Source organism: Rattus norvegicus, chromosome 3 (genome assembly GCF_036323735.1).
Source record: "Rattus norvegicus strain BN/NHsdMcwi chromosome 3, GRCr8, whole genome shotgun sequence".
Classification (NCBI taxonomy): Eukaryota; Metazoa; Chordata; class Mammalia; order Rodentia; family Muridae; genus Rattus; species Rattus norvegicus.
Genome location: NC_086021.1, coordinates 121,676,307 through 121,704,166, shown reverse-complemented (window position 1 = coordinate 121,704,166; position 27,860 = coordinate 121,676,307). Strand labels below are relative to the sequence as shown.

Genomic DNA, 27,860 nt, shown 5'->3' with positions numbered 1-27,860 from the left:
ACCTGTGGTCCCGAGGCTCAGGTTTGCTCGTGGGGTGCTGTCCAGGGGCTCTCTGCAGCGGCAGCAACCAGGAAGACCTGTGCCGCCCCTTCCGGGAGCTTCAGTGCACCAGGGTTCCAGATGGTCTTTGGCTTTTTCCTCTGGCGTCCGAGATGTGTGTGCAGGGAGCAGTCTCTTCTGGTTTCCCAGGCCTGTCTGCCTCTCTGAAGGTTTAGCTCTCCCTCCCACGGGATTTGGGTGCAGAGAACTGTTTATCCGGTCTGTTTCCTTCAGGGTCCGGCGGTGTCTGTGGCAGGGGTCCTGCCGCTCCTGGGCCCTCCCCCACGGGAGCCCAGAGGCCTTATACAGTTTCCTCTTGGGCCAGGGATGTGGGCAGGGGTGATCAGTGTTGGTGGTCTCTTCCGCTCTGCAGCCTCAGGAGTGCCCACCTGACCAGGCGGTTGGGTCTCTCTCTCACCGGGTCTGGGAGCAGAGAGCTGCTGCGGGCCGGGATCCGCGGGTGTGGGACTTCCGGTAAACACAGAACGTGCCCGGTTCTAGAGAAATTCTGCTTCCGTGTGTCCCAAGCTCACCAGGCAGCTTTCTTGCAGCAGAAAATTTGGTCTTACCTGTGATCCCGAGGCTCAAGTTCGCTCGTGGGGTGCTGCCCAGGGGCTCTCTGCAGCGGCAGCAACCAGGAAGACCTGTGCCGCCCCTTCCGGGAGCTTCAGTGCACCAGGGTTCCAGATGGTCTTTGGCTTTTTCCTCTGGCGTCCGAGATGTGTGTGCAGGGAGCAGTCTCTTCTGGTTTCCGAGTATTTCTTATATACATTTCGAGCGTTATTCCCTTTCCTGGTTTCCGGGCAAACATCCCCCTAATCCCTCCCCCTCCCCTTCTTTATGGGTGTTCCCCTCCCCATCCTCCCCCCATTGCCACCCTCCCCCCAACAATCTAGTTCATTGGGGGTTCAGTCTTAGCAGGACCCAGGGCTTCCCCTTCCACTGGTGCTCTTACTAGGATATTCATTGCTACCTATGAGGTCAGAGTCCACGGTCAGTCCACCATTTTCTTTGTATGCAAAAAAGAGCTGCCAAATTGTAACCATGATACATTAAGTGTTCTGATCTAGAGTGACATGAGTCTCACATGACTAGCTGCTCAGCTCTTATACCCATCTCAGCCCCCCACAAAACTGTCAGAAGGCCAAACTACAGTTAGATTCAGTTGCCAATTAATAGTTTCCTCACACACCTCCCTCTGTGATGAGTATTAAGGATGAACTCGAGCATGTGACTTCAGTTCATAAAATGTTTACAAGGGCAGCTGGAGTGCGTAACATTTGATTGTTACATAGATAAACGTTGGAGAACACGTGTGAGCTGGGCAGCGTTAGTACCAGATGCTCCGGTAACATATTTTCAATGTTCATCTCTCCCTCAGCGTTCTACTTTGGTGGTGGCTCTTAATCTACTTTGAGATAAGTTTGGTATGAACTCTATCTCTGATGCCCATAATCTATAATATCTCTGATCTGTTATTTATAATAGTTATTTTGTTTAGTGTCCAAATAGTCTAAATAACATAGGCCCTGTTACATTTTCTCACACATATCTTGTTAAAACACAGATATTTCAAGTCCTTCATGTTTATAGAAGAAGAAGAAGAAGAAGAAGAAGAAGAAGAAGAAGAAGAAGAAGAAGAAGAAGAAGAAGAAGAAGAAGAAAGAATTTTCTTTAGGCATAAGAAATACTCTGGTGTGGAAAGGCATTGATTTTCGAAATTACAGTTCATCTAAGACGTTTTATGTCTCTTTATCGGGGAGGCAAATTTTTTCATCTAGAACAGAAACTTCATAGCTTTCTCAGATCCAGCATTTCCCATGGCTAGTGATATTTGTTTTATTGGTAAGATTGTTTATTTCATTTCTGGGATTTTCAAATAACATATACTTATATATGTTAAATACCATAAATATAAAACAATTAATCATGCATAATATATGTGTATAGTAAACATATATACCCATACATAAACGTAAGCACATGTATATTTAAACATGCATACATGATTAGATACGTGTTATTAAAATTACATGTATAATATAAACATAAGTATATATTAATGCTTTTATACATATATACATTTACATATATGCATGTTTAATTGCTTTGCATTTGTATTTGCTTTTGGATATGTGTTTGTTTAAGGATTCATACAGCATGGCATGTATGTGGTTAGAGGACAGTTTGCAGGACCCAGGTCTCTCTTTCTACCATGTGGGTTTTGAGGGGCAGTTAGGATCATCAGACTTGGCAACAAGCATCTTTTACCGCTGATCATCTTGACCCTGATTACATATTTGTAGAGAACATATTTAGATTTTAGAATAAGCAAGTCTATTAGCTGACCAATGTCACTTGTACTTTTATTTTTCTGAAAAACGATACAAGCATTTAGTGTTCTAAAGTAGTTTTTCTTCATAGTTTGACTTTACAATTATCTCAACAAATTATACAAAACATATGTACTGTGTACATTTCTGCATTCTACTCACATTCAGTGTCTCACTTGCTTTATCATATGGATTTTGCCACTCACTACATATAGATATGGTCAGAGCACATGAAATTCATATATATGAACTCATATATATATATATATGTATATATATATATATGCAAGCACAGCTTCCTGAAATTTTTGAAAATTAGCAAATTACTCCTATGCCCTTCAGAGTCTACTTCCTAAAATAAGAATAATGTCTTATGTAGAAGTAAACTTATGCATAACACTTTTACATTTTTCCTCTGCATTATAATTTAGTGTGTTGACCAAGTGGCATGTTTTATGCCATTATTTTTCTTCTAATATAGGACTCCTCTTTTTTTTCTTTTTTTCTTTATTAACTTGAGTATTTCTTATTTACATTTCGATTGTTATTCCCTTTCCCAGTTTCAGGGCCAACATCCACCTAACCCCTCACCCTCCCCTTCTATATGGGTGTTCCCCTCCTCTTAAGATCACATTTTGCATAATCTCTTTGGTTCTGTGAAGCTTTTCTTTGTCTTTTATAACACTGATATTTTTCAAAATTGTGCTTCCATTCTTAATAATTAAAAGCCTTTGTTCGTTCATGTGATGTTTCCTAATGGGTAGGCAGTGGCTATGTGTATTGTTCTGAACCCTAAGTAAGTTCAATCATGTTGTCCTCAATGTCACGTGTAAAGGCATGCTACATTCACCCCTCATCAACACTAAAAGTAATCCAAACACTTGGGTCACTACTGAGTCTCTCTACTGCATGGTTATAAATATTAAAATAATCTATGGCGAAAACAATATGATTATAATATACTAAGGGAATACTTTGCAACATACCTGATGCAGGCTTTCCAATTCCTTTCGGTGTCATGGCTCTCCATCCTAGCCTTTTCTATTCTAGCCTTGTGTGGCATCTGCCCATTTCTCACTCACTGACCTTTCCTGGTCTGCGTCTTGGGTTAGCAGCAAAGCAACAGACAGGTTGAGTATGTTCTCTGCAGGAGAGACAGGTCTTCAGGAACCACAACAGCTCTGGAGTTTCCTGAGATGAGAAACTTATTTGGAAGGAAAGTTCAGAACTGCTATAGGATGAGAGCAGAAGGTAATGGCCAATAGTCCTAGATTTTGGTGATGCTCCACAGGATTGTCAGCCCCTACAGCAAACTGGAAAACATGGCACAAGTGTGTTAAATCAAGGAGTTCAAAAAACCCTGAAGTGAAGAGGCCTGCCTTCATGTGACAACACCACCATAGTACAAACAACTCCATGAACTCCAAGGATTTTGAGTGATAGGGGACAGATTGGTTAAGCAACGTGACCTCAGGAGAGGTGCAGCATGATTCAGGTAGGGAATGTTGCATAGTAATCTAATGTCCTCAAAGACCCAGATGTTGGAAATTTGGTTGCAAGGATGTGTTCTGGAGAGATAGTCAAATATTTAAAAGTGGGGCCCAATGGTAGGATCAGTAGATAAGAATGCGGTTGCTTCTTTCTCTCTTTTTCTTCATGACTAGGTACTGAGCAATCTCACACAGCCAAGTGCTTGCCAATATCATGACCCAGCACTCCTACCTACTGTGAGGCAAAGTAAACCTTTCTGTTGTGTAAGTTGATTATACCTGTTGGGGCTACAGGGGATATCACAATTCATGTTGGAAAGAGCAGTAGCTAAAAGAAATGGTTGCAAGAAGGAAGTGATTTCTGGTGTCTTGCTTTAGGCTCACAGCTAAGATGCATGGCAGAATTCTGGAAGAAGAGAGCCAATTAAATTCACTGTTGAATTGTTTTCCATGATAAGGAGTATGTTTTATTTATATGCAATATTATGAAAAATATTTTAGCAATGTACTGTATAATAGACTTCAAGCTCACCTTCAAGGTGCGGAGGAAAAAATGTTCTGAAGTTAGCAAGAGTAGTCTAATTAGCATTCTTATAGAATGAGCTGTAGATTTACTAGAGACTTACTGAAGAGAAAAACACCAGAGCCCCAGACTAGCACATCAATCTTTTGAGGCTCCCTGACACTCTTGAAGAGGATATCCTGGCACAGAAAGCATATTGCTGTCTTAAGGCCGTGGCCCTGGGTCAGAGCGTAGTAAGAACAAAAGATGAGCAGGTTTGAGAGGAACCAGCTGGCTAAGGTGATTCAAAGTGCACAGATGTTAAAGGCTGACTGTTCCAACAGCATCGTTACTGAGCATGAGAATAAAGAACAGAGATTACAATATTTTTGAGACTTGATTTACTGTGTTGAGCCTTCAAGTATGGCTTTTGTGCATTCCTTTTTCTTTCATGCTAATTTTTAACTTTCTACTTTTATTTTAATATCATTTTGTATTTTTTAATGGAAAATAGCTGTTAAAAACCAACTGAATATCCTATGAAAATTGAAAATTAAATCACAGCTTATCTGTGTAAGAAATGTATATAGAAATGTGTTAATGCTAAGACCTGTAGAAGGGGTGTGTGTGTGTGTGTGTGTGTGTGTGTGTGTGTGTGTGTGTGTCTGTATCTGTATGAGTGTGTGTCTGTCTGTCTATGTCTCTCTGTCTCTTCCTCTGTCTCTGTCTCTCTATAATGTGTGTGTGTGTGTGTGTCTGTATCTGTATGAGTGTGTGTCTGTCTGTCTATGTCTCTCTGTCTCTTCCTCTGTCTCTGTCTCTCTATAATGTGTGTGTGTGTGTGTGTGTGTGTGTGTGTGTGTGTGTGTGTGTGAGTGTATGTTGAGGCAATGTTTTATTTACCTAAGCTGGCAGAAAATGATCCACGTTTTGGTGACAGGTGTACACCACCACACTCAAAATTTTCATGGGCTTTTTAAATGGTCTATAGCACAGTGACCAAGACTTTGCACTTTTCTCTATGTCTTCCTCAAAAAGAGCTTCTGACATAGGAACTTTTGTGACAAGTAGAGGAATGGTAGATCTAAGGCAATTATAAACTCCTAACATGTGATTCACTCTGTGTGTGTGTGAGTGTGTGTGTGTGTGAGTGTGTGTGTGTGTGTGTGAGAGAGAGAGAGAGAGAGAGAGAGAGAGAGAGAGAGAGAGAGAGAGAGTGTAAGGGGAGATCCAGAAGTAGAAGTGAGTGGTCTGAGTCAAGTCTTGGGAGTAAGCAGAATCTAAACACATAATTGGTTTGGAAAATATTAGCTTTGTAGTTACAGGGCATGGGTGTGTATGTGGTTAAAGTCATGGAAAATAGTTCTACATTCTTTAAGGTTATAGCTTTTGATTCCACTAAAACACTAAACTCTTAGTGAACATCAGGAATGGTACCAACAATTACACAAAGACATTACAAACTCTAGAAAAGAATTATTGTGCCCTTTAAAAATAATTAAAACATCATATACCATAGAGTCAATAGCATACTTCTTGACTCAAAAATATTCAAGTTTGATTATTCAGTAAGTATTCTAGGGATTGAAAACTCCTTTTGCATAGCTCTGTAGCATCCCTGAGCACGTGGTTTGGTCATGTGAAAACTGCATGATGTGTCCACCATACAGGGTCGGGGTGGCATTTACTACTTCTCTTATGAACCCATGAAAACAGTAATACTGGTACTATCCCTCTGTGAATAGCTTGTTTCTGTTTCCAATTCTAGGATAATGCTGTGGAATAAAATAATCAGAATTACAAACTTGATAATGACACTCTGTAAGTCTGTCGCATATACTTGAGATTTGCATTCATACGATGTGAGTGAAAATAATGTAGCTGCAGCTTATTTGTTTTCTCTCTTTCTTCTTTCTTCCTTCCTTTCTTTCTTTCTTTCTTTCCTTTTTCTTATTTCTTTCTTTTTTACAATCAAAATAGCCTCATGGAGATGAGCTTTGAAGAATGCCTTAAACATACTCTTTTTTCTTTTCTCCTTGGGTTAGTATCACTTGAAAAATCAAGGTAGGCCTTCTTACTGGAACATCAGAAGTAATGCCTGGTATGAAGAGGCTGACACTATACTTAACCACAGTAATCCTGCCCAACACACACAGAGACCGATAGATAACCAGATTTGGCATTTCAAATATTTTTTACCCAAGGCTAAAGCTTTAGGGTGTTTTCGTGGAATTAGAGAGTTTAGAGATGAAAAGCACGTCATTTATTATTTTCTCTCTCTGTCAGCTTAGGATGTCTTTTCAAAACCTTGTCTGTAACACTGAGCCTATCCTTGAATGTCTCACCTGTTGAAGGATGCTCCATCATAAAGCGCTCTCAAATCTTGGAATACATGCATCCAGGGTCTTGTAGGCAAACAAAGCCAAAGAAGCAAATTTGCTGGAAGAGGAAATTGGACTTAGAATCCTGAGTTTAGTCCAGCATTTGAGTGAAGATTATGCAGCACAATCCTGAAGGGCGCTCTCTCTCTCTCTCTCTCTCTCTCTCTCTCTCTCTCTCTCTCTCTCTCTCTCCCATTCTGTTTTGCTTAGTGTTTCTTCGTGAGATATGTACAGAGGTTCCTAGATGATTTTGTCAGGTAGATGATCTGATAAATGTGTCATTTCTCTGTCAGACAGAGAAAATATTTAAACATTTTATGTAAGACTGTAATCATCAGAAAGCTATATTTTTCAAATATTTTATTGGTTGTTTTAGTTATTTGCATTTCAAATGTTATCCCCCTTCCCAGTTTCCCCTCTGAAAACCCCCTATCCCATCCCCCTACCCCCTGATTTTATGAGGGTGCTCCTCCACCCACCCTGCCACCTACTCCTACCTCACTGCCCTAGCATTTCCCTATGCTGGGCATCAAGCTTTCACAGACCCCAGGGTCTTCCCTCTCATTAATACCAGATAAGGCCATCCTTTGCTATATATGCAGCTGGTGCCATGGATCCCTCCAAGTGTACTCTTTGGTTGGTGGTTTAGTGCCTGGGAGCTCTGGGAGGCAGGGGAGTCTGACTGGTTGATATTGCTGTTCTTCCTATGAGGTTGAAAACTCCTTCACCTTCAGTTCTTTGCCCAAATCCTTCATTGGGGTTCCTGAGCTCAATCTGATGATTGGCTGCATCTATATCATCTATATTGGTAAGGCTCTGACAAAGCCTCTCAGGGACATCCACATCAGGCTCCTGTCAGCAATCACTTACTGGTATCAGCAATAGTGACTGTGTTTGGTGGCTGCATATAGGATGGATCCCCAGGTGAGGCAGTCTCTGAATGGCCTTCCCTTCAGTCTCTGCTCCACTATTTGTCCCTATATTTCTTTTAGACAGGAACAATTCTGAGTTAAAATTTTGAGAAGGGTAGGTGGGCCCATCCCTCAACCAGGAGGGGATAGGGGTTCATACCTAATCTCTGGATATGGTCTCTACAAGTTCTATCTCCCCTTTGTGGGGTATTTCAGCTAATGTCATCCCTATTGGGTCCTGGGACCTCTTGCTTTTCTGGCATCTGGGACTTTCTGGTGGCTACTCTCAGTTCCCCATCTCCATTGCTATATACCTCTGTTCAGTTTCCTGACCCTCTGTATATCATCTCTGTCTCCTCCCATACCTGATCCTGCCCCCACCTTTTTCCCTCTCCCCCTCCTTGCTTTCTCCCAAGTCCCTACTATCCTCTACCTCCTGTGATAATTTTGTTCCCCCTTCTAAGTAGGTTTAAGGCATCCATACTTTGGTCTTCTTTCTCCTTGAGCTTCATCTGGTCGGTAAATTGTACCGTGGGTATTCCAAATTTTTTTCTAAAACCCACTTATCAGTGAGTGTATACCATGTGCGCTCTTTTGTGACTGGGTTACCTCACTCAGGGTGGTATTTTCTAGTTCCATCCATTTGCTTGCAAATTTCATGAAGTCATTGTTTTTAATGGCTGAGTAGTACTCCATTGTATAGATGCACCACATTTTCTGTATCCATTCCTCTGCTGAAGGACATCTGGGTTCTTTCCAGCTTCTGACTATTATAAGTAAGGCTGCTGTGAACATAGTGGAGCATGTGTTCTTGTTATACGTTGAAGCAGAAAACTAGATTTTTATTTCTAAATATTTACCTCTTTATATTTGTATTATGTTGGAGTAGTGACAATTTATAGAGCTCTTAATCATAGGAGCAGGAAATAGTTTGCTACATTTCATCTCCAATGGTGTTTACATATGACCTTGGATATAAATTCTTAAAATTAAAGAATTAACATCCAGTTTTTTCTCTATTATAACTTAATGTGACAATATCTGACCTCTCAAGAAAAGAAAAACAATATTAAGTCAGGTAAGGTGTCTCCTGGCTTTAATCCCAGCAGCTCAGGAGGCTGAGGTGGAGGTTTGTGAGTCTCTTCAGACTGTGAGACTTTGAATGACTTGTGTTTTACTCAACAACTGTCCCTCCACCAAAGCAGCCACCTAAGTTCTCAGATGGCTTAAGCAGCCTTTTGCTATAATGTGGATGTTTCTCTACCAACGTTGGACAGTTCACCCTCAGTCTAGCAGCCTTGAATTTTCATCTCTAAAACCGTCCTTATACAAACTTAGACACTTCAGTGTGGTAGAAAAACAAAGCAGAACCCACTGCTCTCTGTAATTTATGTCACCCATACCGCTAGAAAATTTTACTTTATCAGTGAGTTATTTCTGATTTCAAAAACATAACCTCTTAATGACAATGAAAAAAATTGCACAAGATTTTAAGTCTGGAATCTGGCTCCCAGAATTTTTTTTCTGTCACCATGACACATTCTCAGTGTTTAAAATTGTTGTCGATAACATTTTGACTTTACAGTGGTACAGAGGCCCATAACATCCCATGGAGACCCTGCTTCTGTTTTAAATTTTGCTCTAGTGCAAACGTTGGGTGGATAACGAACTGTATTTGTGCGCTGCTGGAAGGAAGCTGTGCGCATGCTTAGCTGGTATTCTTAGGTGATGCTGGACAGCAGCTTCAGAACTCAGCGCCCAGTTACTTGTGCGGTTGTGAGGGACACCGGCCCTCTTCAGTGCATGGCGCTGCTCAGTGCTCACCAGATAAGGTATATTAAAACCCAAGGACTGAAGGAACTGAAGGGGAACAGCTCCATGAGGACAACAATACCAACCAACCAGAGCCCCCAGCGACTAAACCACCACCCAAAGAGTACACAGGGAAAGACTCATGGTTCCAACTGCATATGTAGCAGAGGATGGCCTTGTTGGGCACCGATGGGAGGAGAAGCCCTTGGTCCTACCAAGGCTGGATCCCCCAGTGTAAGGGAATGTCACGGCAAGGAGGTGGGAAGGAGTGGGTGGGTGGGTGGGTGGGGAAACACCCTCATAGAAGAAGAGGTAGGGGATGGGATAGTAGGTTTATGGATGGGCAACTGGGAAAGGGGATAACATTTGAAATGTAAATTAAAAAATTACCCAATAAAACCATTTCCAGCCTATGATATTTTAACTGTAGCACAAATTTAGGAGAACTTACCCTCATCTTAAATCAATGAGCACCTGTGAGATATGGGAATGTCCTTTAATATCTCTGACCCTCTGTGGTTTTAGTTTTCATGAGGTGGTAGCAGTAATACCTGCCTTCAGAGTTCTTGTCAGGATCTGATGAAATAATGAATGTAAATCCTCAAGCTTAGCGTGCATTATTGTTAACACCCGCGCCTTAGAAAATATTCTGGAATCTTTTGCATTTAACAGAGTACAATATTTCCATCTGACTACATGCTGATAACACTGTGATTTACAGAAAGATTTACAAGATCCAAGTTTGAGGATGTGGCTCAGTGGATAGAGTGCTTCTCTCCCATGCCCGATGCCCTCAGTCTGACCTCATCACTCCATCAGCCAGGTATGCTGTACTTGCCAGTAATTGTAACATGCAGGAGGTGGAGGCAGGAGCATCAGAAGTTTAAAGTCATCTTCAGCTACACAGCCACGTCAAGGCTAACCTGGACTGCATTAGGCTCTCTCTCATAAAATAAAATCAAATTAATATAAAAAATAAAGTTTTAAAATTCAAAAATGAATGGTAGAAGAAAGATGAACAGAGTCGGTATTTCTCAAGTGTCTTGATGGGAAAGCCAGACCACTGTCTTATTTATTTATTTATTTATTTATTTATTTATTTATTTATTTATTCACTCATTTATCCATCTATTTATATAATGTACTGTTGAACTCCATCAGAAATGGGACTTCCATATGGTATCCCTTTTTGGGGACTGTAAGAAGACGTTTCCATAAGAGATAGAAGCCTTCTGAGGATGCTGCAGGTACAAAGAGTAATTGTGACCAAGTGGAGGTACTCTAGCTTTTCTCCTCCACACAATTAATCCAATAAACTCTCAGATTATGGTTACAAATTTAATTTTTACACTAAATTCAAAAACGCGTAGCTTACAAAGACTGGTGTAGTTCCACACCAAGCTGTGAGCCAATTTGTGTTCAGAAGACTGCTATTAAAGTTTGAATGCTAGTGAATATTTAGCTGAAATGTCACAAGGGAAAAAAAGAGGAGGAAAAGGAAAACCTCCTTCATTATGAATATGAGATAATTACTTTTTAAAAATCATTGCAACCCAATCCAAGAAGGGGCCACAAGGTTTAATTGTGGGTGTGCTATTTACAGATTAATTAGGACATTTAACTTCACTTTTTATACCACAGAATTAATCCTATAAAAATTAGTGATCTCGAAGGAGTCAGTTGTCAAGTCTGACAGGATCTCTTTGCCATAATCTATTAAAATGCTGCTTTTATCTTGTCTTGCCTGTGTCATATTTTATGGATTTTTCATAAACACTGCCTATACTTCATAAATGTCTCAATTTTCTAGTCTATTAACATTACTTCAAAAGCAATTGATAAGAGAGTAGGGCATGCATGAAATAATACACCAATGATGTGAACCGCTGCAGGCAAGAACGGTGGGCAGGATCTGCACAGCTTGTGAGCTGGAACAATGAAAGTATGTCTCAGCCACCACAATAAAGGAACAAATGATCATTTGATAGTAGAAAAAAAAACTCCAGTAATTGGGCAGATGAAAAATGTGTTACACAGGAAATAGAGCACACTTTGAAAATGAGAAAATAAATACCCCCAAGTATCTATTTACACTAGGGGGAACCTTTTTGGTTGCCAAAGATGTGGTATTTAACATGGTTTGGCTTAGGTTTTGACAATAGTGGAATTCTCTACATAAATCATACTACATGTAAATAAATATATATTACAAGTATAATATGTGTAGTATGCTTCAATTATAATATATGTTAGAATTAATTTTCTTGAATCTTTGTAATTTTGGTATTTTTTTCTTTGTCATTGCTGTTATCTTTATTTAGTTATTAAGTTTTTGTTGTTTTATTTTGGAGACACATTTTTGATGCTGCAGTCAAGGATGGCTTCAAACTTCTGTTTTACCGTTGGGTAAAGGTTAGTTCGTAGACAAGTAATTGATCAAAATGCTGAGGCTGAGTGATGGTTGAGTGCTCAACCTTGAATAGAGCATCTATCTTACCCCCTCTGAGGCTCAAAGAACAAAGAATATCAAAGAAGAAGGTTGGGAATAAAGGAGAGCTGAAGGGTGGGAAGGAATACTGTGAAATGCTCTTTTCTGGATACAGCAACGCTGTTGAAATCAAGATGTGAGAGAAGCTATGGCTATCTGCCCAAGACCTGGAACAGCTGGTCCCATCACCATTCTATCATGTATAAGAAAGTGCTCCTAAGGTTCCAGCTTTGCCTGCACAGCTCTAGGCAGGTAATGGTTGCTAGGATGTAGGAGGCATATTCCAAGTGGTATGTGGTATAGTTTTGATGAGTTGTCCTTGATAAGATAAATAACTCTAATAAGATATATAACTCCCCTATCTATACTCATGTAAATAATCCTAATTAAATGCAGTGTGATGGACACAGTCACACACACACACACACACACACACACACACACACACACACTAAGTGAAGGGGAGCTTGTTGAGAAATAGAGGTTTGACAGGAAGAAAAAGGGGGATTAATTCAAGAAAATATGACCAGAGTACATTGTATGTATGAAATTGTTAAAGTACGATTTTTAAAGTTTCTTTCTTTAAAACAAAAAAGCAAAATCGTTTTGCAGTTGCTCACATCAAGAAATAATCTGCCATAATTTCAGTGTGATAATGCAATGCTAACATTGGACATCAGATGATGTCTCTCACATTCTGAGAGAAGATGACAGACATATTAGTGACTCTGTCTAGTGCAATTCTGTAAGGTAAGCAGCATAGTTGGGTAATGTTCAAGACCTGGTGCAATTACACCGTCACATGAGCCTGAGACCTCACAGAGACACAAGAGACCGTGATCAAGGGCATGCTTCATTTCTTAACTTTTCGGAGAACATGGAAAGCACCAACACTTGGAATGGACCTAAGGAGACAATGACTAAAATCATGTGAGAAATGGCCAGACCCAGCACAAAAGCATAGAAAATATGCTCTGCAGTATTATGTAAACTCGGTTCAATCCAGCACACCCCCTACACATGCAATTTATTTCTTTTCCATTTCGGAAAAAACATAAATAGTCTAGCAGTTCTCAAGTAAAAACACGGAAATGTTCACATTTCTTCATTGTCTAGTGCATCCTTCAGCAAATTGCACTACTCTGCTCCATACTTTGTCCATTTCTATCTGCCTGAAGCCTGTGTTCTCCATCCATATGCTCTTCATCCATGCCATCCCCATTCTTTTCTGTGATGTAGAACAGGCCTGGGACCAGGTCTCTTCCACATTTCTCTCCCCTGTAATTTCTTCTCTGCATAGAATTCACAATTATCTTCTAGTAATATAAAAGTCACACAATGTGGGACCACAAAATTCAGTAGATCCCACATTCACAATAAAAGCGAAGTTGCTCTATGTGGCTTATAAGCAGTATATGATAACCCAACTCCACCCCATCCTGCTAGCTTACCACCTACTCTTCTTACTCAGTTCTCTGTACCCTGCTGTAGTGCATACCACTCATCAAAATGCATAAACAACTTTACCATGGGGGTCCCAGGTGCAAGGGATTTGTCTACAACACAACTCCCATGTGGAAGGCTCAGGGAAAATCATACAAGAAGGGATCAAATGGTGATAAGAATCAGAGGACCTGAAGAAAAGAAACAAAATGATGTCTCCGAGAATCTCAGCTCATGGTAACTCAATAATACCAGGAGACATATTATAATGTAAGGGGGCTGTCTCACAGGTCTCCGTCCACAGACAAGAGCCAAACAAAGTACTTTTGAGAGAGTGAGGACTTGTTTTTCCAATTGACAAGCCTCTAAATTGTCCAATTCTAAGTAGTCAACCCTGAAATCATACACATCTAAGCAACACTAAACAGGCTCAGCAGATACCATTGATGTGTGCCTGCGTGCGTGCGTACATGCGTGCGTGCGTGAGTGTGTGTGTGTGTGCGTGTGCGTGTGCGTGTGTGTGTGTGTGTGTGTGTGTGTGTGTGTGTGTGTAAAAATAACAGAGAAAAAGATGTCATAAATTTGAGACAGAGTAAGAGGTAGAAAGGAGACACGGAGGGGGCTGGAAGAAGAAATGGAGAATTTCCTCCACTGGATGATATATTTTGTTTTTAAAATTAAGATACATATTTTTAAAATTAATCAGGTAGTGGGAAATGACAAGTCTGAGTAGAAAAAAAATTGATATCAGAAAACTGAGCCCAGTGGCTTGTAAACATGTACTGAGAACTCAAACCAGCCACAGTTCAGCAGACTAGTGGGAAAAGAGCCTGGTAGGTAATGTTCACAGTGGAAATGGGAGGAGAGACAGTGAATATGGGCCCTGACTTCAAGGAATTTGCTATTAAAGGAAGCTGAAATATTGTCTTGTTGACAGAGGAAATTGGGTATGAGAAGTGGAGTAAGAAAAGATTGTTTTTAAGATGGGAGTGATTACAGGATATTTTATATGTTAACAGTCATAACCCATTCCAATAGAACAACACACAGGGTAGTTAAAGAATAGTTTCAGAATACAAGTCTCCATAAGGTTGAGTAGGTGGAAACTTGGAATTGAAGGATTAATCTTAGATGAGCGGGGAATGATTTTACAGTCATCTACGGGAAGATGCAGCATGAAGGGAAGAAGCTATGTCATCAATTTAGAGAAAGGGAGATAAATAAAGTGGTTGTCAAGAGACTGAGAAAATTTAAATACGAAGTGCATCAACTGTCAACATCCCCTGAGAAAAAGAGTCACAACTGAGTAATAACTGTTTTTATAAGATTGCCCTTGGAGGGGGTACGTCGTGATTGCTAGTTAACATAGGAGGGTCTGGCATACTGTGAATGGCACTGTTCCCCAGCCAGGCATTCTTGGGCAACATAGGGAAGCCAGCTGAGCAGTGGTCTAAATGAGTCAAAGTGCAAGTCAGCAAGCGGTGTCCGTCCATCATTCCTGTCCCCAGGTTTCCGCCTTGAGTTCATGGCTCCACAGAAGCTGGATCACTCTCTTTCCTCCCCTAAGCTGCTTTTGGTCAGAGTTGTTGTTGCTGTTGGTGCTGTTGCTCTCTTGTTTGTCATTTGTTTGCTTCCTTGCTTGTTTTGTCCCAGCAACAGAAAGGAAGCTAGGACCCTAGGGAATTGTATTGGGATTGGGCAGCAGAAATTTGTAATAAAATTTTAGCATGATCTCTATCTGTGTAGTTGTTTTTCTCTAGCATTTTTCAGTGGCTAGAGAGAGAGAGTGGATCACATGTAGTTTTCAAGGGCTCTGTGTCTAATGGGGACCTTTGTGCTACATTATAACATGGCAAAGGGGCACCGTGACAAAAGTCACTAAGCAAGAGTGCTAGCTCAAGGATTCCTCTCTCTCTCTCTCTCTCTCTCTCTCTCTCTCTCTCTCTCTCTCTCTCTCTCTCTTTCTCTCCATCTCTCTCTCCACCTCTCTCTCTCTCCACCTTTTATCATTTTATCTCCTCCCCTTTATATAAAGACATTGATACCACTATAGGGACTACACTATCATGATTTGACCCATCCCATTTACACACTGATCTGTAGATTAACTTTCTAACATGTGAACTATTCAAACCTTGGCAGGTGGACTATCTGCTCACATGTAGAAGCCATCAAGGATGTTGACCAGTAAGTCACAAAGGGAGTGAAGCAGGATCCGAGTCAGTCAGTGGATGAGTGTGGGAACCCAGTGATTAATATCTAAAGATATGAGTGGGAAGTGACGGTTGACCGGTGGCAGCTTGAGTTGCTAAGAGGTTAGAAGTTCTAAAGAAAGGGGCAAAATTTCCAGATCCGGGTCCTAGAATATGAAAGTAGAGAAGGGAAAACCAAATAAAACAAAAACATCTTCGTAGGACTCAGGAAAAGATGAAGAATTGAAACATATGTGGTCTCACAGGGAACAAAAATGTTGAGGAGAAACATTGTGGCTATGGAAGTGAGATGTCACCGAGAAATTCTGATTTCTGCAAGGCCTAAGAAAAGGTTTAGGGAGGTCACACCAAATGAAAATAGAGTAGGAGGCTTAGCCCAGGACAAAAGTGGATAGGAGGGAGCTGTGGGCAGTTAGGTTGTATTAGCTTTCTGCTCAATCTTGGTTTCTTTCTAATTTGCAAAGATGAGGTGATAGCATTTTAGGTAACAAAAGTGGCCCCAATAACAAAGCTCTTTTGGAAATAGTCCTTCACTCCTGACGTAGCTGTCAGCCATGTGGCTAGAGCAGTGAGAAGACCCAGTTTCACTGAGCTCTTGTAGGTCACCTTTCCACAGAACACGCATTTCCCTATATTCTTTACACAAGCTTCCCATTTTAGGAATGCCCCCTAATTTCCTGACCTGGCTAACCAGGATCTTATTACTTTTGCCTTTTACCTTTTCCCATTGCCACAGGCACAGGTGTGCCTCTGTCTTTAAGAATGTGTTAGCGAGTTTCACTCCTTTACTACATAAGACCCTATAAGAAAGGGACTGTGAACATTTTTATCACCATTTTATCTCTAGCATAGTGTACGGCCCATAGCTGATACTGAGCAAGGATGAGTAATATTGATTAAACTGGGTCTTCAGACATCAGTAATGGGAGGATAGTACAACGGAACCAACAGGAGATACTGTGAAAGTGCAAGGAGGGCTTTTGCTCTATTCCAGAGTGCTCTGCACCGTAGCATGGTGATATAGTCTATAAATGGTTTGGGGTTCCATAGCAGCTATCCATGGAGGTGTACTGCCGTGGACCACAGGTTGGACACACTGGCAAGATGCCTTTTGAACATCTATAGTCCCAATCAACATGATCTAGTTGGTCTTGAAAGGGCAATATCAAAGAAGCTATGTGTGAAAACAGAAACTAAAGATTTTTATTAATAACAATGATCTGAAAAATTGGGTGAAATGGGAATTGTGGGAGCAAGGAACATCTAGAACAGTGATTCTCAACATTCCTAATGCTGCAACCCTTTAATACAGTTTCTCGTGTTGTGGTGACCTCCAATCATAAAATTATTTTCATTGCTACCTCATAACTGTAATTTTGCTAATGCTGTGATCATAATGAAAATATCTGATAAGCGGGATATCTGATATTTGCCCCTGTGAAAGTGTTGCTTGATTCCCAAGAGGGTCATGGTCTTCAGGTTGAGAGCCACTGATGTAGAGGTAAGAGGATACACAGATTCATTAAGATCTCAGTCATGACTAAGGAAATAAATAGCATGTCACCTCTCAGACTTGCTTGGTAGGGCAAGACAAAACTTGGGAAGAGAGCATTAGTGGTACAGCAAATCTATAACCTGAAGCATAGAACAAATTGCTGTGTTAGGAGTTGATTCAGGAACAGGGGCATGTTTCAGAATATGACTGCATCAAAAACCCAATGACAGCTAACTGTGGGAATGAAGTCAGCCAAGCTTGGAACAATCGGCTGGATGGCTAAGGTGTAACACTTCCCCAAAGCAGGGCTTAGAACCTACAAGTTGGAGTGCCAGAAACTTAGGGGTGATTGTGCTCCCCTTTAATACTGAGTGAAACTAAGACAATGAGACAGTAACAGAGAATTAAGTCATCTTAATTAGTTTTAAACTCAAAGTTTTTATATGAATGACCACATGGGAAATGTTCATTGAGCTTCTATTTCCTTTTGTACCTTCCTTTCCTACCCAACACTCTGGGCATTTATTGTACACATCCTTCGTTTTCCCTGTTACGACTTGCTTCGAAGAAGTGCCTTTCCCCCTTGTTTCTGGGTCATCATTCATAGCAAAGTAGGACATCCCTGAACGGTCCCTGACTTTCATTTTTCTGTCACAAAGGAATTCAGTGACTCACCTCTAGCAACTGCATTAACTCCTCTAGGCCAAGAGGGCACTGGCCAGAGTTTCAGAGGAAGTAATTTACTAAATGGTGCCCTTGTGGGCAGAAAGGCTTAGCACACATAAAAGAGAGAAACCACAGATTCCATTTCTCTTCTTCTGAGTGTTGGAAACAATTAGGATTAATTATGTGTTTTTGTGTGCGAGTGATGATGTGAATCTCAATGACATATATGAAAAAGAGAGAGACCTATTTTTAAGTGAAATAGTTCTGGTTTAGGTCCATTATAGCTGCACAATGCCGTGATGAGATATGAAGAGATAACTAAATTATTCATATTATAATTTTATTTGTGTTCTATTCTTTATTTTTCCTGTAAAAATGTCCCCATTTGTTATTAAAACTAGCATGTTTGATAAAGAGATTTATGTTAATTACACAGAAAGATGCCTTAGTCAGAATTCTATAGTGGATTTTAGAGTTTCATAGTGTGAGCTCTTTGTGGTATAGAATATTTCTTGCTAATGGTTCATGCCATCTATATATATAGTGATCTTTGAACTCTGTGTTCATTATTATGGTTATAGCTATACTCAAATGGCAGCATATTATTAAAATATGAGGTAACGATTGAAGAAATGAGATATAATTATGCTGGCGAAGGAAAACAAGCCTTCTAGGAGTGAATTTTTAGAAAGCAAAATAATACCTTTAAAATGTTATGCTCAAAGTAAACACATTATGACAGATGAGAAATGCCAGGGTTTCAGACAAAGTGGGGGTGGGGCACGAATGCAGTATCAAAGTCCCTCTCCAAAATGTGGCTCACTGCAGAAATGTGCACTTTCTAGAATGGCCCAGCCTCCTGGGATTTCCTTCTGGTGCATTTGAATATTTTATTACCAAAATGAAGAAATACCAAAGTCATTTTTATTTTAGATAGGCCCAAAACCTCGATCTGACCCGTGGATAGAGTCATAGCCAACTTCGCAGTAGGCCTGCTTCTGTGGCTTGCAGCCTAGAAGCCTGACGAAACAACCAGTTCCTGCTGCCCACTGGCTCAGATCTGCTTCAACATCAGCCCTTAACAGTGGGAGAAACCAGGAGCTCAGAGTGAGAGCCGTGCCTAATCATAGCTCAGAACAGAAACCAACCTGAGGGCAGACCCTGAACGAGAGGTGTTTCTGATGGGCCAAGAGAAGATTATTGAGACACTGAGATTTTCTATGCAGAGCATACGTTTGCTGTTACTTAGGAACAGGCAGACAATACCCTCGGCACATTGTTCATATAAAGTAGGTTACAAGCAATCACAAGTATCTGAGTGCATTTAGGCTGCGCACAAGTAGAAAGGATATATTTTTTACATTTTTTTCCAGAAGTAATTGTAATCGAAGAAATTATTCATGAAATCGTTCAGAATTATGTGAGCATTTAGATATTTGTACTGGCTAGGCTTAGGCTAACGCTCGAGGCTTGAGTCTGTAAGCCAGAGTAAAAGATGCTTATGAAGAAGCGAGAAAGCTAATAATGAAAAGTGCTTTAGGAAAAGGAGTGGCAGTGGCCAAGATCAGAGAGGAGGTGAGCAGAGGGCCAAAACTCAGGCTGAAAGAAAGAAGTGCTTGTTCACAGGGCAGGAAAACAAGGCCTGAAGAAGTCTCAAAGCAAATCGGGGGAAAATGCACAAGGTGCCATGACCCCAGATTTTTCATTAATCTCCATGCACATACCATTTCGTTCCTCACATCTGTGTAGCATCACTCATACGTAGATGTGGTGTAGCTATCTGTCTAAAGCCCTAAGAGATCACAATAGCACCTTGTATATTTGAAATGCTGGAAGTCAATCCTAGAAGAGTGTGTGCGTGGAGTGGGAAGACCATTCAGAGTTTATGAGTAGGTTTTAGACATTTTTCTTTAAGTGAGTTTCTCCTTCGTAGATCTTATCCAAATAATCTAGAAAATAAAATGGAGGAGGAGGCCCACAGAAGTAAACAAAGCCAGTCTCCAGACATGAAGACAACGCAGGTGTGTGATTTAACATCTCACTGTAGCATAAGCATCTTTGGAATGGAGCTGTCTCACAACGGCACATTCTCTGTGGAGAATAAATAATTTACCTGATTCCCACATATCGTTGATGGCCAGGTTATAAGACTATAGGATTTTATTTCAAATTCCAACTGCATTGTGAATGCTTTCTTTTTAAAGTCGCAACCTGGTGATTCTCTCTCTACACTACCTTGTTTTATTTTGTTTTGTTTTTTTTTTCATGTCTTTAAGGGTTGGCTTAATTTACTCCTAGTAAGTTTGAGTCACAACTAAATAACTTTCTTTGCTGCATGGCATTACCATAGATGGTAGATATTGTTTCTTTTATTAAAAATTATCATATTTGAATTAGCTACCTGAGATTGGCTTGGGTCTGATTATTTTACCTTCTAAAATCTATTATAGTTTCTTAGTCAGCATTCCCTGTGCTTCTAAAAAGTTTCACATAAACTGAAGCAATCGACACCCCTATCACTAAGTAGCACAGCCATGGTGTGAGCAAAGGGAGAATGCTTTAAGTGGCCGAGAGAGGGATGGAAGGAGTAATTATTTGTAGCAATGCTGTTGCTGTTGTTCAAAATGAGACAGAGTAACAGTGGCAGCAGTCATTTTGCTGAATCAAAGTCCATGTTAGTCACATTATACACTGCCACAAAGGGTTGTTAAGGCTGGTATTAGCATGTACCACTGAGGACACTGGAAGGACTCGATCTGTCACACTAAATCGCCTTCTTGCCCTCAACTATTGAAGTCTCCAGCTTCTCTGACATGTTCTTTCATTAATGGCCTGGCCTTGACAACTGATCCTAATTGCCTCTGAACCGCACTTCATGTATTATTGGTGTCTGCCTGCCCTGGTTCATGTCAACAAGCCACAGCATGCATAGGGTGTGCCCAGTGTCTTTGCTGAAGAGACATTCATAGCGTCATGTTTCTCTGAGGGGCTCGAGTCTCACTGGGAACAAAGTAGAAAGCTAAAGATCTCCCTGTCTCTTCTGAGTAATACCTTAATGTTGATTCGTACTGTATATATATTAAGTTTGTCTAGTGACTTGCTGAAACATTAAAACAATTATGCAGCCTTCCAATAGGGCACAAATGCAAATGCTGACTTCCATGCCTCTATTGCAGAGAAGAGGTAAACTATATGCTTATTGTAGAACCCTTGTCAACCTTACATTCCTGTGCAACTTTCATATAGTTTACATTCCTTTTTGGACTATGCATAACAATTTCAATTTGATGTATGATAATGGCATAAAAGGACTATAATATTCCGTAATTTCCAGTTAGAAATATGCATTAGACCAGAACTCCTCAAAAGAAAATTACTACATGTGTGAATAGGATATTTTAGTCTTAACACTTAAAAACAGATTTATTGTACTACATTTTCTAGAAGTAGCTAAAATAATCAATTTCAGTGCATTACACGCATAACATGTGTTAAAAAGCCTTTATTTTATTCTGACATTTCAGGAAGCATTTATAAAGGACAAAACAGTTTAGACACATTTTAATTTATAAGGTGAGTTATTTGCTCACAGAAATATATTTTAAAATCCAAAACATCACACTAGAGATACTCAGGATATTTACCTGATTTTTGGAAGTGTTTTATTCAAAATTTACTTGATGGCTCTGACAGAGCTTTGCCGTCTTCTCTCTGCACGATGACATGAGATCCTTGCAGTCTTTCCATCCTGTTTTTATTTATGGAAGGCAGTTTTCTGGTGATCCTTTTAAACATGTGAGTTCTATCCATGATCATAAAAAATAAATCACAGAAGCTCTCTGATGCTAGGTATCATTTAGCTTCATCTAGACAGTGACATTTGGACCACTAACAGCATAATCATGGTTATTGCTACAAATTGCTCCATGTTTGAGTTTTAATGTTATAAGTAAATTATGCCACTGGATAAAATATATGTTTCTTTGGGAATTAAACATGTTTACTTCAGCAATGTGGCCATGGAATGGAATAGAGACCCTAAGCTTCTTTCGTGTGGTTTTACCGCCACCTTCTGAAGCCTAGAAGAATTGTTAGCTGTCTTACTCTGTAAGAGACTTCTCTGGTGACCATTTGCTGTGGTTGAGGATGCAAAACTTCAGTTGAGAGCTCTGGATGTGAAGACCCTCTCTTTTTCATCACATTTATTGTAAGTTAATTCTAATCCTTCACTTTAAGTAATTACAAGTGGATGCAAGAATCCATAAACGCATAAAATATAATTTCTCCTCATTTACTCCCAAGCCCCGCCCTTTTTGATAAAGGGGAGGCTTTGTCCAAAAGTTCAGCTGATATAAATTTGATTCAGCAACGCAACTTACATAGTTGCCTGGCAGCAGTGGGCTGGTGGTGGCCACAGCTGGGATCGTGAGGAGGGGACAAATCTTTTCCTATCATTCAATCAGACAGGATGCCCTTCAGCAGAACAGCAAGCCCCCTTGATTCTTCAGAATTAGTGAGATTAGCATGAAGCACATAATTCAGGATGATGGAGTTTGTCATAATTTGCATTGTCCTGGAAAAATCCGGGTTGATAGAGCGATGCATCCTGGAGCCTGGCATGTCCCACGGGCAGGTCACAGAGGAATCTTGGCAGAAATAATTTTGTGATATGTGCATCAGTTGCAAATGCTTCATAAGCAATTTGTCAAAATAAAATAAAACAAACAGGAAGATGTTAAGAACACAAAGTCAAGTCACTATAAAAGCATATCAAAGAGTCGGCTATGCCATCCTCTGTGCCACATGGTCTGTATTTAGTCAATGCATACAATGAATGGCTTCCTTCTCCTTTTTGTTCAAAATCCCCAAAGCCCTATTGGCTTTTCTTTTCTTTTCTTTTTCACGATATAACTGTATAAAACATTGGGAAATACATGTGCATTTCCACAAAGATTATTTATGGGTGTTCCTGACGGAAGGTCCGGACACAGTACCATAGGAAAGGATTTCTGAAAGACTGCTTCTGACCTTGCTAATGCTCCAGGACTTCATGTAGAAAAGGATAATCAGTGCCTGGTTGACAAAATGAACATGACAGTGTTACTTATCTGCAGCAACATTTCTGGAAATGGGCATGAAGAATTCCGACAAGCAAGGGAGCGTACTTATTTAGCCGAGCATCCCAAGAAAGAAAAGTCCAATGTCAGGTACTGAAGAGGTCTTATTTATGGAGCTCCTGACAGTGATGCCATGGGCTTCAGTGTTTAGGAATTTCTTCTATGTAAGAACTCTGTAACTGGCGTTCACAGGTTATGTTATTTATCATTTCAAGATCTACTTATGCCGCCGAGACATTTGCGATGCCTCCTTTATTTCTCTTTGTACATCTCAAACAAAAGATTAATGCCGGCAGTTGAGTAACACTGATCTTTTATGACAGTTGAACATTTGTAGGTTGAGGGTTGAATATGAAAAAAAATTAAGGAGAATGAAAACAGAGCCATTTGTGACAACTGGGCTTCTAATAGAAATGTTGTTTCATGCTATGGAAATAGATAGGAAGAATACTCTGTTTTTTCCAGGTGGTTATAATTGTGGAATTAGACTTTATGAAAACTAAAATTACCCCAAGGCACAGCTCAACAGGAATAAATCTTTCAGCACTTGGTATCTGGAAATACGATACCCATGAAACCAACAGTGGACTACAATTACAAGCAGATCAAGGCGAGCTGTGAAGTCTTTAAAAAACATTATTTATTGAGTTCTACAACATGAGAGTGACTCCACATGATGTTAGTTCAGACCATTCTAAATCATTTGTTGTTTGCAAAATAATACCTCTCTATCTAAGTGTTTTTAAGCTTGCCCCCCTGTCTCTCTTCTTCATAACTGGTTGCTGTCAAACTGTTTTACTAATCAGGGATAATAACAGCTTCATGGCACTGGTTATCAAAAGCTAGCTTTTTATGAACATTATTTCCCAGATATATCATCTCTTGGCTCATGAGATTTTTGTTTTGGTGTTGGTTTCTTATTTTATTGAATCCTGTTTGCTCATTTGCAACACCTTGGATCTATCCCTTAAGAAGATAGCCTGTGTACTTGCTCCCTTAAAATTTGGAAATTAGGATTCCATTTTCCTCAGGATCTCATCCTGTTTGGCTATTTTGTACTGTCCCCATTTTTGCTAAATCCTACTGTGCAAAAGTAATAGGTACCTGCTGCCTTCCCATGACGTTGCTTTCCTACCAGGCATGAGTATGTCGAGCCAGGTGATTTGGTTAGTTTGTGCCTAGCATTTCCCCTTATATGGAAGAAGCCATATACTTTTCAATAACTTTTAGTAAGAGAAAAGTATACCTATTACCTTTCTTGATAAAAAATTATGTTAGAGGACATTTAAAAAAGAAAATACCCCCCATAATACTTTTCACAAACTTCTAGTAACTAGAGAATTTATAAGCCTTTTAATCCAAACTTTTCTAGGTTGGATAAACAAGGTGATATGCTAACTAGACCCAGTTTGGAAGTGCCTGTAAGCTTTATGAACCCATCTCTGAGAGTCATGACCCCATTACATCGCCATTCTGGTTTTCTACTGTCTTGTGAGCTCATCCAGTCATCTGTACCCTCACTCACTTTGTGTTTCCACTATTTATGGATTTGCCTCTGTGTCCTTGAAGGACGCCATGTAGAAGTATATTTTCCAGAGTGATGGAGAATGAAGTAAACAGAGGGCAATGAAACAGCATGTGGGATTAAGAGAGAGTCACTGGGCTAAGTAGCTTCTGCAGAACTAACAGCATTGACACTCTACAAAGGACCTCAGAAATGAAGAGGTAACAAAAGACTCTCTTACTAACACGCTACCATCACATCTGGACAGGTCCAGGCTCAGTGCTTTCATGGAACAGTCATCCCTGCTGCATTCTCAGCATACTCGAGAATTGTCATGGTAACAGAGAAGCCCGTGGTTTGCAAGGTCCTTAGCTCCTACTGTGTGATACAACCCAAATCACTAATGTATTTGAAAATGAGGTTGTGGATTTTGCCTTCGACAGATGTCTTGATGCAGCGCACTCCGTTTGTTTTCTGTTCTGCTTTAACTAACTTGTCTTTAATAAGCGCAGTGCCTCCGAGATGATTAATGAATCTCGTAAGCTTTATCCATTGCTGCCCAACTTCACTCCTGTCTCTATGAGGGCTCACCTTGATCTTAAATCTGCTTCTGAGGATCATGTAGGCTGGAAAGGAAGTCTTAAGGAAAACATGTCAACTCTGCAGTCAGCCAGAGATCTCACTAGGAAAAATATGCCACAAAGATGTCCGTTTTATTTATTACAGGCTGCGTGGGTGACTTATTTGAGCAAAGGAGAATGGCAGCTTAAGACATGTCTAACGAGTATGATGTGAAGTATTTACTTCCAGAGGGGAGATTGATTAAGAAATTCCTTATTTAGCAATCATTCATTTTGGGTCAGGGACTGAGTTCAGCTGTTAAGAGCACTTGTTGCTCTTGCAGGGCTTCTGAATTCAGTTCCCAGCACACACACAGTAATTCACAGCTATTTATAACTCCAGTTCCAGGAGATGCGATGACACTCTCTGGGCCTCATTGGATACCCAGGTATGTACACAGTAAAATTACATACATGTAGACACCCACACATACATTTAAAAACTTAAGAATCATTTAGGAATAACCATTATTAGTTTAAAAATATGTGGTTTCTCTAAACATTTTGGAAAGTTGGTACTCACAAATGAAACTCAATGAAGAGTAGGAACAAACTGTGCTTTCCAGTGATAGTATTTTTCTCTTCGTGAGTAGAGACATCTCCAATGGGTCTAATTCATAAATGCTGGAAGATGCATGCCAAAATTTCCCCTTTTTATTTGCTATAAGTTTTCATCTTTTAATATAAAAATTATTTTGTTCATGGCTCAGGTCTGAAATACAACCATAAAATCTTTTTTATTAGGACAGTGAGAGGGAAAACATTTCTTCCCTTATCCAGTATGACTTTTCATAAACCCTGCTCCCTGTCCTAATAGGGCTTCATCAGATGATGGAGAATTATTCACATACATACATATATATATATATATAAATATATATATATATATATATATATATATAAAGCCTTATTTCTGAACTTGTAAAGTAAGCATTTTGAAAACAAATTCTCTCTTTTCCTCTTCATTAATTTTCCGCTCACACTTCTGTACCCATCACCTTAGTATAATAGTTAATAGTTGCTATGGCTTTAATGAAGCACCATGACCAAAGCGGCATGGACAGAAAAGGGCTGCTTTTGAGAGGACAGAGTTAGCCAGAGCCAGGCTGACTCCATGACAGCCTGCAAAGTAGCAGTTTGGGACACTAGGTCTAAGTTTTTGTTTCCCAGAACAGGAACAGTCCAAAATAACTTATTTCCAGGAAAACCTACTCCCAAGGGCAGCCAAACAGGTTACGATGTTTCGTCACAGCAGTAATATCATGCTTCACAAATCACAGACTCTTGCAATTTCACTCACATGAGCTAGAGAAATATAACCAATCTACAGTGCCAACTCTACCTACTATCAGCTTAAAATACTGGAGAATATATCACATTTGAAGAATCTCAAAGATAGTCTTCGAGTATATTGGTAGTTTTGTGTGTGTGTGTGTGTGTGTGTGTGTGTGTGTGTGTGTGTGTACCACTTCTCAATGAATAAAAGCCAACTACATTTTTAAATTAAAATGCTAGCCACTATGGGGTTGGGGATTTAGCTCAGTGGTAGAGCGCTTGCCTAGGAAGCGCAAGGCCCTGGGTTCGATCCCCAGCTCCAAAAAAAAAGAACAAAAAAAAAAAATGCTAGCCACTGATTGTACATCAAGTTGAGGTATTTTGGTGTTGATGACAGAATTCCAGAGAATTCATTCCTGGGCTCGAGTCCAGTTGACACAAAGAGAACTGGTAGCAGCCAGTCATGCCAGTCTTGCTTTTGACCAGGAAAGTGAACTAATGTGAAAATAAATGACCCAAAATGATGGCCATTCCCCTTCCAGAGCATAAGAATCCTGTCGGTAAAAGTCCTGCATATAACAAGAAAAATAATGAGGAAAGCCTAGCTCCACTAAGTACTCTAGACATTCTAAACTGCGACCGATCTGATGACTAAAGGCTGGTCAGGAGCCGACACTGACATCTATGGAGACTTGCAATGTTCCACATATGACAAGTGGTTTGTCACTTAATCCTCAAAGTCACCCTTTCAGAGAAAATTAGTATGCTCACTTAAGGCACAGAGATGGGTTCAGGGAAATTGTGTAATGATTCTGAAAGCACTCAGCTAATAACTGGGGAACTAACAGTACCAACCTCTATTCTATGAGACTCCAAACTTCCTTTCTTATCGTACAGTATTTCTCATCTTTATAAAACACAAAGGAGCCCAGTTCAAAAGGAAAACCTGAGTTCCCCAATCACAGTGCAGAAGACTCAGGTAACAGGAATAACAAAAGGCAAGTGACTGTTAGTATTGTTTTGTTATAATAGAACAGAAGAATTTGTTATAAGTTTAGTGAAAAAAAGAGATGATATAATTTGCATGTGGTATTGTCTGCTTGGTATAGCTGACCCCTCTCTCCAGCCTGAATACTGTACTTTATTTTTTAAAGACAAGGTGATATCATCTAGGCTCTTGAACACAGGACTAAAGGTGTACACCACTCCACCCACCTACAGAAAGTGTCTCCTTTATGGAGCATGTCTAAAGCATGGGAGACTATGAAGTGATAGAAACAAATAGGATTGAAAACAAGAGAAGAACAACATAGCAACAACGGTTCACTGCATGTGAGACTGTGCTGACAGAGGCTCTGAGAGGCCAGCGCAGTCTACCCAAGTCACCTACAGCAGCCTTACAATGTAGCCCTGCTTTAAGAACTCACTTTCTAGACCAGCTTGGCTTGGAACTCATTGCGATCCTTCCTCCACTACCACCTGAGCTTTGAACTACACGTGTGTATTACCATGACCTCCGTAGGTGTCCCTGTTGGACCTCTATAGCACATGCTCCTTAGGTGTGCTGGCTC

At 40.1% G+C, this 27,860-nt stretch overlaps 1 long non-coding RNA gene across 1 annotated transcript in view; it reads left to right on the top strand.

Moving 5' to 3' along the window:
- The first annotated feature begins 311 nt into the window (after positions 1-311).
- LOC120101629 (uncharacterized) overlaps positions 312-27,860 on the top strand; it is a 38,112-nt gene continuing 10,563 nt past the window's right edge. Inside the window, exons 1-2 of the long non-coding RNA XR_005502340.2 lie at positions 312-9,488; positions 10,141-10,291. This is a non-coding gene — a long non-coding RNA (uncharacterized LOC120101629). The remainder of the gene's footprint in view (positions 9,489-10,140; positions 10,292-27,860) is intronic.